Consider the following 11,589-nt stretch of genomic DNA (forward strand, 5'->3'; position numbering starts at 1 on the left):
CATTGGCAGGTATTTAGTTACTATATAAATAGAATAACTTAAAAATTTATGGTTCAGTGACAGAAAACAGCACAGGAAGACATGCAAGAATTTAAGGTCTTTTTGAAGCATCAATCGATACTATTGGAAAAGGAAACCCCAGGGATTAGCTAAGCATTTATGTTATGATTCCTCAGAGTCCTAACTTGAAATTAAGATGATGCTCCTATTCCTCAGAAATTAAACATTCTCTGAAAGTTATTTCTGATGTCACCTTTGTTCCACAGCACAGAGGTTAGGAACAGGGTGTAGAATTTTCAGATCTAGGGAAAGTGTAAGGGGTTATTGAAGGATCAATAAAAGCTGTGTGGAAAACAAATGAAGGCAGAACATCATGGACCTCAGAGAAGGACAAGCAGGCCAAGGACCACCACTGTCTTTATGGCAGTCTCTGCAAGTCACATGGGTCCTCATTCCATTTCATTTTTCCAATAGAATGGAGAATTATTGAACCTGGTGCAACATGGGGCGGGAGTGGGGACTGGCAAACTAACCAATACAACAAGAACCAAAACAAAAGACCAGGAGGATGACATAGCTTGTTTCATTTGATTACATGACTTACATTTCAATAAAAACATACATGAGATATGAACATATTTCAGTAATTATGACAGATTTACATGTACTTTTTACACATAAATCAAACATTGACATCTGAAATTTAGGTAAAACTTGATGAATTCTCTCCAACAACAGATTCTCACAGAAACTGATGTCACTAACACCTAACCTCACTCTGTGTTTAGATCATATCTGACACTATGCTACTCTTCTCTATGCAGGAATTTTTTATGAAACATATAGTTTGTATATAACCTGAGACTGAGGCACAGGGTTGTGAGGAGCAGACAACTGTGGAGAAGTAGACTCTAACAGCAAACGAGTAAAACTTAATGTTGTAAACCAATGCCAAGGATAATTCAAAATGGGTGCCTATACCTATTAGTGATCTCGTCATTCCACATAAGTATAATTTGAAATTTGTATGTTATAGTGTTCTTTGAAACAGACTATTTTGTAATACTTTTTTTTATTGGATATTTTCTTTATTTATATTTCAAATTTTATCCCCTTTCCTGGTTTCCCCTCCAGATCCACCCTATCCTGTCCCTGTTCCCCCTGTTCCTATGAGGGTGCTCCTCCTTCCACCCACCCACTTCCTCTTCACTGCCCTGGCATCCCCCTACATTGAGGAAATCAAGTTTTCAGAGTACCGAGGGCCTCTCTTTGTATTGATACCAGACAATGCCATCCTCTGCTACATATGTAGCTGGAGCCATAGGTTCCTCCATGTGTACTCTTTGGTGGTGGTTTAGTCCCTGGAAGCTCTGGGGCTCTGGTTGGTTGATAGTATTGCTCTTCCTATGGGGTTACAAACCCCTTCAGCTCCTTCAGTCCTTTCTCTAACTCCTTCATTGGCATCTCCATGCTCAGTCCAATGGTTGGCTGTGCGCATCTGCCTCTGTATTTGTCAGGCTCTGGCAGAGTCTCTCAGGAGACAGCTATAACAGGATCCTGTCAGCAAGCACTTGTAGGCATCCACAATAGTGCCTGGGTTTGGTGTCTATATATGGGATGGATACCCAGGTGGGGCAGTCTCTGGCTGGGTTTTTGTTCAGTCTCTACTCCACACTTTGTCCCTGTATTTCCTTTAGACAGGAACAATTCAGAATTAAAAATTTGGAGATGAGTGGGTGGCTCCATCCCCCCAACTTGCGGCATTGCCTAACCTCTGGATATGGTCTCTAGAGGTTCTCCCTCCCCTTTGTTGGGCATTTCGGCTAATCTCATCCATGTTGGGTCCTAGTAGCCTCTTGCTTTCCTGGCATCTGGTACTTGTTGGTGGCTACCCCCAGTTCCACATCACCTTTGCTACACTCCTCTGTTCAAATTCCTGATCCTCTGTATATCCAGTTCCACATCATCTTTGCTACACTCCTCTGTTCAAATTCCTGATCCTCTGTATATCCTTTGTCTCCTCCCACACCTGATCCTGCCCCCTCTTTTCTCCCTCACTCTCCTCTCTTCCTCTCAAGAACTTCCCACCCTTTATCTCCCCTAAGTATGTAGGTCCCTGGTGTCTGTCTAGAAATTTGTCCATTTCATCCAGATTTTCCAGTTTTGTTTAGTATAGGCTTTTGTGGTAGGATCTGATGATTTTTTGGATTTCCTCAATTTCTGTTGTAATGTCTCCTCTTTCATTTCTGCGTTTGTGAATTTGGATACTGTCTCTGTGCCCTCTGGTTACTCTGTCTAAGGGTTTATCTATCTTGTTGATTTTCTTAAAGAACCAGCTGCTGGCTTGGTTGATTCTTTGTATGGTTCTTTTTGTGTCTACTTCTTGCTTGGTTTTTACTTTCTTGCTTTGTATAGAATATAGCTTCGCTCGTTCGAGTTTTCTGTCATGTATCCTTTGTAGGAATGGATTTGTGAAACGATATTATGCAAATTTGTTTTTTATCATGGATTCAATTTGGAGTTCTACTATATAACATTCAATTGACATAAACTTTTCAGCTTTAGTTTTCTACAATAAAAAATAAAGTATTTGTGTTACTTAATTCACTGTTAATAAATCAATAATGTAGACTGTATAAAGCTGTTAAGTTGTAAACGTCTGTGTGAAATACCATACCAACAAATAACATTGATCCTTCACCAAATGACAGCTGTCCTGCTCTGTTCAGTTAGCAATATGGATAATTTTATTTTAATGTTCCCAAATTCTGTATTATTGTTTCAATTTTACAATAAATTAGACAAAGTAGATACTATTACTACTTTTAATTTGATTAGCAAAGCAATAGAGAGCAATATATTATTCTCTATGTACATAGACCTTAAGTGGCTTACAAGGTACTTAAGGCAATACTTTGAAATTGTAAATTATGCAGATTTGAATCATCATTATGCTGCTGTTCGTATTTCTATACTAAGATGGTGGTGCTTACTTCTTATTTTATATTTTCATAATTATAACATTTCAAAGCAAGGTATATAGGACGTGCATATCTTTAACTTTGTGGGTGTCTCCTGTGTTGCGAAGTCGAGAAGTACATTACAATGAAAACTACTACGGATAAGTGTATTTAAAAATAAATCCTTAGGCAATATAGGAAAATGTTGATACCACAGAGTCCTCAGTCCAATGTTAGCTCATTTGAATTCTTTCAGGGGGACAACCAACTAGGAGTTCCAGGATTATGGCTTCTTGAGTGATGCATGCTTTTATCCTTCAATGGTATCTTACAATGGACGTCTGTCACAATTTCCTTTGCCCAGAAAGCCCAGTGAAGGGATAATATGCCTAAAAGGCAGAATCATAATGGGTGAACTTTGGATATGTGTATTTAATCCACGTATCATCTGCAAAGATAGGAGTTTTAAGACATTACACTGATCTCAGAGTAGCATCCTAGAATACCATGAGAGATTCTACTTAGGCAAAATTTCAAGAATGGCATCAGAGTATAAATTGAGTTTCAAAAAAGTGGCATACAAGATCATCTAGTTTAAGAGACATAGCAATAGAAATTAAGATAAGAGGACATTTGGGATGATGTAAATAGGATTGCGGCTTTTTTCTACTCCATCAAATACAGCAGTGTAGACTCCAAATTTATTGATACACGAGAAAACCTCAATAAATCTGAAAAACAAATAATCAGTTATAAATGCACATTGTTAAGTGATTATGGAAAGCATCATTAGAAATGTAAGTTATATTATCTCAGAGTGATAAAAACCAGAGAGTCTGGGAGATGATAAATGAACAGACTTGCTGCTTGTGCAGAGGACCTTGTTACAGTCTGAACACCAACATATTATATCTCACAATTACATGTGAGCCTAGCCTCTGGGGATCTGACACCCCTCTCTAGCCCCACCAGACCCTGAACATACATGATGCTTATAAAGACCAACACGCATACACACACACACACACACACACACACATACACACACACTCTGAAAAACATAGGTTTCATGATGCTTAAAACAGAGGAGCCAGTTGTTCTGCACTTTAGTGTGGGGAGAGGGGGGTAACTACAGTGGCAACAGTAATAAGTCTTAACTCCATCTTCTTAAATAGAAATATGTACACAAGAAAAATTGATAGCCAAGATTGAAAAAAATCATTCAAATTTGTCTTCCATTTAAACTTTTAATAGAAACATAGATATCAAATATGTTTATGGTAGGCAGAGAATATGGTTCAATTGGTAAATGGTTTTCCATAAAAAACATGGGGACCTGGGTTTTCCTCACCAACACTGAGGAAATAGCCTGTGTGACCACATGTTTGTGTTACCAGAAAGCTAAGAGTGAAAAGAGGCAACCCAAGGCTTTCCCTGTCTGACAGCTTAGCAGACACAGTGGCCTCCACGTTCAGTAAGAAACTCTGAGTCATAAAATAAGGTGGAGAGTGATGAAGGATGACATCCCAACATCTACAGCTTCTGAAGACACACCACCAGCAAGGGTCTGAAGACACACCACAAGCAAAGGTCTGAGACACACTACCAGCAAAGGTCTGAAGACATAATACCAGCAAAGGTCTGAAGACACACCACAAGCAAAGGTCTGAGACACCACCAGCAAAGGTCTGAAGACATAATACCAGCAAAGGTCTGAAGACACACCACAAGCAAAAGTCTAAAGACACACCACAAGCAAAGGTCTGAGACTTATCACCAGCAAGGGTCTGAAGACACACCACCAGCAAAAGTGTGAATGTCAGAGCATATAAGATGGTGTGCTTGGCAGATCATCTCAATTTAGTCAGGATAAATTTAGAACTATAAACGTTTTTCTGCAGGACCACAAAAGCAGAAAAGTTGTCTGCAAGTTATTCTAGACTTGTGTTACTACTTTATGTTTGTGGTATTGAAGTCTAATAACATGGCATTTCAGAATATTACTAGAATTTTTAATATTTTTTCTGTTGGAAATCCATCTTAAGGAGTTGCATTTGCTAGAGTTTTATTCCTCTCAGCTAGACCACACCGTACTTTCTCTTATTTTTGAAACATGGATGGACAGAAGTTCTGTTACCAGAACATGCTAATGGTATCTGGGTGTTAGACTTTCTGGCTGATAAAATTCATTTATTTCTCCCATCCTCGGCATTTCTGAGCTTCCTGTAGTTCTTTTTGTAGGGCTGAAGTCTGGTAGGTTTTCTCTATCCTCTTTGTCGTCAATGGTTGTTGTCTTTATACAGACTTACCTACATCTGTAATAAGGTAAAAGGAGGTAATGTGTATACTCAATTCAGTTTAAATTAAATGCAAATTAAGCACTGTTAGACAATTAATAATTCACCATATGTTGTGGCACACACCTTTAATACCAACATCCCAGATGCAAAGACAGGTGGAGCTGTATGTGTTTGAGGCCAACCTAGTCTACACAGTGAGTTCCATTTCAGTCAAGTTTATATAGGGAAACCTGGTCTCAAAAAAAAAAAAAAAACCTCTGATGCCATCACTTTTAGTTCTGTCTTTAAACTTTATGAGTTTATCATCTTCAAAAATTCAAAATTAGGAAAAGAATCAAGTATTTAGGAAAATAGTATGAAATAATTCCTAATACCAAATTAACCAATTAAGAAATCTGTACAGAGAATATATCCATAGTAAATATCTTTTAACGATAATGTACTTAAAATTTATTATATTAGCACAATGTATCTTGAAGCTAAATGTTGTGTTATTTATAAGCATTGTGGCTACCTGTGTTGAAATATTCTATGATTGATAATGCCATTTAAGCTAGAATATTGTAGACAAAGTATATAAATATTTCTGTAATACAATTAAATCTAGCCTGGAGTGGCCCCTTGTTCTGGAAAGACTCAGTGAAACAGTATTCGGCAAAACCAGAACGGGGAAGTGGGAAGGGGTGGGTGGGAGGATAGGGGGAGAGAAGGGGGCTTACGGGACTTTCGGGGAGTGGGGGGCTAGAAAGGGGGAAATCATTTGAAATGTAAATAAAAAATATATCGAATAAAAAAATCTAGCCTGTATCAGAGCAAGATGGTTATAAAATACAAAATATGGAGCTGACAAATTTAATTGTCTCAGTTAAGGTTCCTATTGCTGAAAAAAAAAAAAAAAACCAAGAAGGAAACAAAACAAAACAAAATACAAAAAACAAAAAGCAGGAACAAATGTTAAGTGAGGGGGGAAAGAGTTTATTTGGCTTTCAGTTCCACATTGCTGTTCATCACCAAAGGAAGTCAGGGCAGGAACACGAATAGAACAGGAACCTGGAAGTAGGAGCTGATGCAGTCTATGGAGGAGTGACGTTTACTTGCTTGCTCAACCTGCTTTGTCATAGAGCCCTGCACCACCCAGGGTGGCCCCACCCACAATGGGCTGGGCCTTCTGCCATTGATGGCTAATTTAGAAAATTCCCTACAACTAGATCTCATGGAGAAAATTCTTTCCTCTCGGATGAGTCTAGTGTCAAATTGACACAAACTAACCAGTTTTAATTATTAATAATTAAAGATTAAGAGGAATTACTGTTCTTGTAGAGAACAGAGCCCACTCATAACAACTCATAACAAACTGTATTCCCATTTCCATGGGATCTGATAGTCTTTTTGACTTCAGTAACTTCTACAATGCCATGCAAATATTCCAAACACACAGATACATGTAATTTTAAAAAATAACACAAATCTTTAAAATAAATAGATGAAATTTAAATAATATAACTATGTACTATTACCTGTTACAATAATTTACTTTTTTATTTAAAGATGTATTTATTTTATGTATATGAGTATACCATTGCTCTGTTCAGACACACCAGAAGAGGGCAGATTCTATTACAGATGGTTGTGAGCCACCATGAGGTTGCTGGAAATTGAACTCTGGACCTCTGGAAGAGCAGTTGGTGCTCTTAACTGCTGAGCCATCTCTCCATCCCAATATAATTTACATTTTATGGTAAGAATTATCTTGGCTTTTTCTGCATATGCTCTTATTCTCACTTTGGATCATCAGTAGTTTTCCAGAAACAATTGTTTATTGAAGAGAAAACATTGATAATATGTATCTCAATTCTTCTCTGGGTAGCATTTTATTGTCTTGCTAATATTAATATTTCTGTAACTTATAAGAACCTGCTGTTAAGAACTGGGAGAGAAGGGGGCTTATGGGACTTTCGGGGAGTGGGGGGCTAGAAAAGGGGAAATCATTTAAAATGTAAATAAAAATAATAAAATAAATAAATAAATAAATAAATAAATAAATATAAAAAAAGAACTGAATGCCAGCCCTATTATCATGGAACATACCTGTTGTCCCTAGACTCTTGGGGCAGAGGAAGGTGAAGCTTGAAGCCAGCCAGGTCTAGGAATGAGTTCAAGGACAGCCAGGGCTACACACTCAAACTTTGTCTCAAAAATAAAAATACAAAGAAGCAAACAAAATAAGCCCAAAACTAAAACAAACCCACAGAACTGAATCTGTTTTTCTTTTTAAATTGCATAATAGGCTTCTAAATTCTACATATAGAAGATTAAATGGTTACGTTGAATTACTTCCCTCAAAAAGTATAATATATTTTTTCTAGATAAAAATTATTCTGATTTAATCACATAAATAACCATAGCATATATACCCATACATATACCCACAAATATAATATAATGTAAACATTAATGTGTATTTTTAACTCTCCTACAACTTTCAGGACTTTAGACATTTTTACAAAGTGCCAGAAATTATGAGTTCAATAATTTTCCTATTACATGGAAAATATTTTATTATTTAGTCAATTATTTCCATTAGGGCTAATTTTATTATTATTATTATTATTAATTATTATTTTGTATTTTTACTGTATGCAATGTTATTCCTGTAAAGTGATGTGATTAGTGATAGGTTAGTTAGGATACCTGAACTATCTCATGACACTTCTACTTCATAGCTCTGTGCCTTTCAAAAACTCTAGCCTACTCTGATATTAAATATTTATGTGTAAAATGGAGGAAATTTCATCTTTGTTTGAGAATGGCTTTAGACACTTTATTAATGAATATAAGTAAAATTAGAAAGGTACCCATCATGGAAATGATGAATTAAATATTAACATCAAGAAAACAGTTGAAAAAATACATTTCACTTCATGCTTTGCACTCTCAAGTGCTTTAAAGACTTTCACACTTTCTAAATTTGTTGTTGTTGAAGGACTGGAGGGGGAATTGCAACCCCATAGGAAGAAAAGGGTCTGCTGGCCAGATCACCTAGAGTTCCCAGAGACCAGAACACCAATCAAGGAGTGAAGAAGGAGGGATCCATGGCTCTAGATACATATGAAGCAGGGGATGATCTTGTCTGACATCCTGTGGAGGTTTGATACCCCAGCATAGAGAGATGCTGGAGCAGTGGGGTGGAAGAGGATGGTTGGGTAGGAGAGCATCCTTATAGAGGCAACAGGGAGGAGGAGTTGTTGAGGGGTAACCCAGAAGCAGAATATCATTTGAGATGTAAATGAAAGATTTAAAAGATTAAAAAAAGGATGAATGTAGACCAGCCGAGGCCTTGTAAGACAGAAGGTGACTGCATACAACCATGGGAATATGCATAGCGAACGAAGATGGCCTTATCTGGCATTAACAGGAGGGGAGACCTTTGGTCCTATAGAGGCTCAAATACTCAGCATAGGGGGATGCTAAGGTGGTGAGGCAGGAGTGGGTAAGTGGGTTGTGGAGCACCCTCAAAGAAAACAGGGAACAGGATGGTTAAGGGGTTTTTTGGAAGGCAAACAGGGAAGGGGAAATTTGAAAAGTAAATAAATATAAAATAAAAATAATAAAATTTAGAAGCATTGCTAGCAAAGAATAAAATTATTGAGAAAAGACATATCAAGCAAATGTAAAACTACAAGTGAGACGCTGTTATTTAATTTTTAAACAAAATGGATGTTTTATGAATAAACAGACACTACTTATTGACAAAGACTGAAATTCTTCAGAATGAATTTTACTAGAAAATACAAGAGTTAGACGTGAGCATCTCCTCTATTAAAGGTTCAATAGAGAAAGGCTCAATATTAATAAGCTTAGCACTCAGTGTACTTTTTCACATATGTGTAGCTAACTTATGTATGCATACATCTAAAACAGAAGTAATAGAATAGTCAAGAACAAAAAATAGACATTAATATAAACTTACATGGAGTGTTTTTCTACTAAAATGGCCAGTATTAGTCAAGAAAATCTAGAGAAAAATAAACATATTTTATATCTAAAAAGGATTTTATAAAGAACATGTTGCAAATGAAGTTAAAATGATAAAATAATACAAATACTATTTACAGGAGTGGAATTAAAAGCAGGTTACAACCATGTATCCCATCTACTATTTAGAATAGTCTCTAAATAAACAAAAAATGCTCACTAATCTTTTGATTATGAGCAACTAGAAACCATGATTGCACATGAATATGTTGCACCTGTAAATCCAGCAAAGTCTGGAAAGTGTATGAGTGATTTCTTCTATGTATCAATCACTTTTAACCTTTGCAAAAAGTAGAGTGACATAGTTCTTTTAGGAAACTGACATGTAAGCCTAATATTAGAATCTGATAAGAATATCAAAATTAAAGAATATCCACTGAGCAACTTGGGTTCTAAATACATAGTATTCACTAAATATCAGCAAAATAATTATTTAAAGAAACTATGAATTTTATTCTCGGAAGATTTCTGTGATTCACTTTAAGCCAAGTGAATCCATGTAACTAATTTCAGATTTTTTAAAAAATGCATCTAATATAGATTACAGAATAAAACATGTAATATCAAAAATAATAATACAATAGAACTTCCTACCCTAAGAAAGCAGCATCCTGTTCTAGAAATAATGCAGGCAGCCTTCTTTAGCCAGTAATGAGATCCTACCAAAGTCTGTTATTGTATCATAGTCCACCTAGAAATGTCAGAAACATCTAATTCTTAGAGGGAAATGAGGAAACCTGATACAAGTCATCCTCACAGGGTATACAAATGCATACAAGTAGATCTATGTTGGGGGGTACAGTACATGGGTGAGACTGTGTGTGTTTGTGCGTATGTGTGTGCATGTCTGTACATGAGTAAGAGTATGTGTTTGTGTACCTTCTAGGTGTCTATATATTTATATACACATTAATATAAAATTCATTTTATAAGTGTACCTGTATTTGTGAGCATAAAATATTTAACATTACACAAATTTAGACTATCAAAACACAAAAACACACAAGGATGAGGTTATTTCTAGCTACTAGTTGTCACAATCCCATCAACTTGCCCTATAGTTGAATTGTATTAATGAAAACATGTCAAGATTCATGGACAAAAAAAAACATAAAATATTTAATATATGAAACAATAAAATATACAGTTCACTATAGGTTGCTTTAAAGAGTGTTCCTCAACAACATTGATAAATGATAATTTCATATGCTAATCACTTTAAGTTGTTATAATAAAAGTACCAAAAATTGAGAGGCATAAGCAACAAATAATCATTTACCAAGACTCTTGTACAGAAAGGTCAAGATCAAGGCAAAGACTGAAGTCCTGAGAAAGATTCCATGGTTAAAAACACTTGCTTCTCTTCTGCAGGACCTGGTTTGGTTTCCAGGAAGCACAAGGTACTGTCAGCACCCACTATCTACAGCTATCTGCAACTGAATTTCCAAGGGATCTGATGTGTCTTCTGACATTTCTGCATAAAAGGTGTGGTATATCTACATACATTCAGGCAAAACACTCATACACAAATTCCTTCAGTAGAGACTGAAGTAACATTGGAGAGGAGGTGGAAGACTGCAAGAAGCAGAGAATGAGGAAATCTACTGTGAAACTTATATCAGAGGAAGCTATACCTAAGATACCTGAAAAATGTAGTTACCAGTGTGTGTGTGTGTGTGTGTGTGTGTGTGTGTGTAAAGTATGATAATATCAATAGATTTTCTAACAGAGATGACCCATTAGAACCTACACCTGCAGAAAGAACTATAAGCAACTAATGACCGCTGAGAGAAGAGAATTAGTCTCTCCTAGAGATGAATTTCCAAATACAAATGGGTTATCAAATACAAATCCGTCAGTCATGAAATCACTGCATACGAACTATACTAAAGAGACTCAGCACATTATATTTACATATAAAACACCAATAATACAAAAAAAGACTGACAATTTGGCAGGGACCATGGAGTTTGGTCTCAGAGAATTTGGGAATAAATGGAGGGAGAAAAGTGGCATAATTAGATTTTTTAAAAAAAATGTTTTTAAATATAAGAAAAAAATTAAAAAGGAACCATTGATGATTCCATAGTTCTGAAGGCCTTCTATTTCTGAACTTGAAAATGGTAAAGATCTTGGTGTTTATCCACATGACTTATCTAGAGAGAGGTCATCACTCTATTGGTTCTTATGATAAGGAAACTAAGCTGATTCCTGAAATTTCTATCAGTTAATTACTTTGCAAATGTCCAACCTCCAAATACCACCATAGTAGGACTCAATCTTCAACATATGAT

This window comes from Apodemus sylvaticus, chromosome 4 (assembly GCF_947179515.1).
Source record: "Apodemus sylvaticus chromosome 4, mApoSyl1.1, whole genome shotgun sequence".
Classification (NCBI taxonomy): domain Eukaryota; kingdom Metazoa; phylum Chordata; class Mammalia; order Rodentia; family Muridae; genus Apodemus; species Apodemus sylvaticus.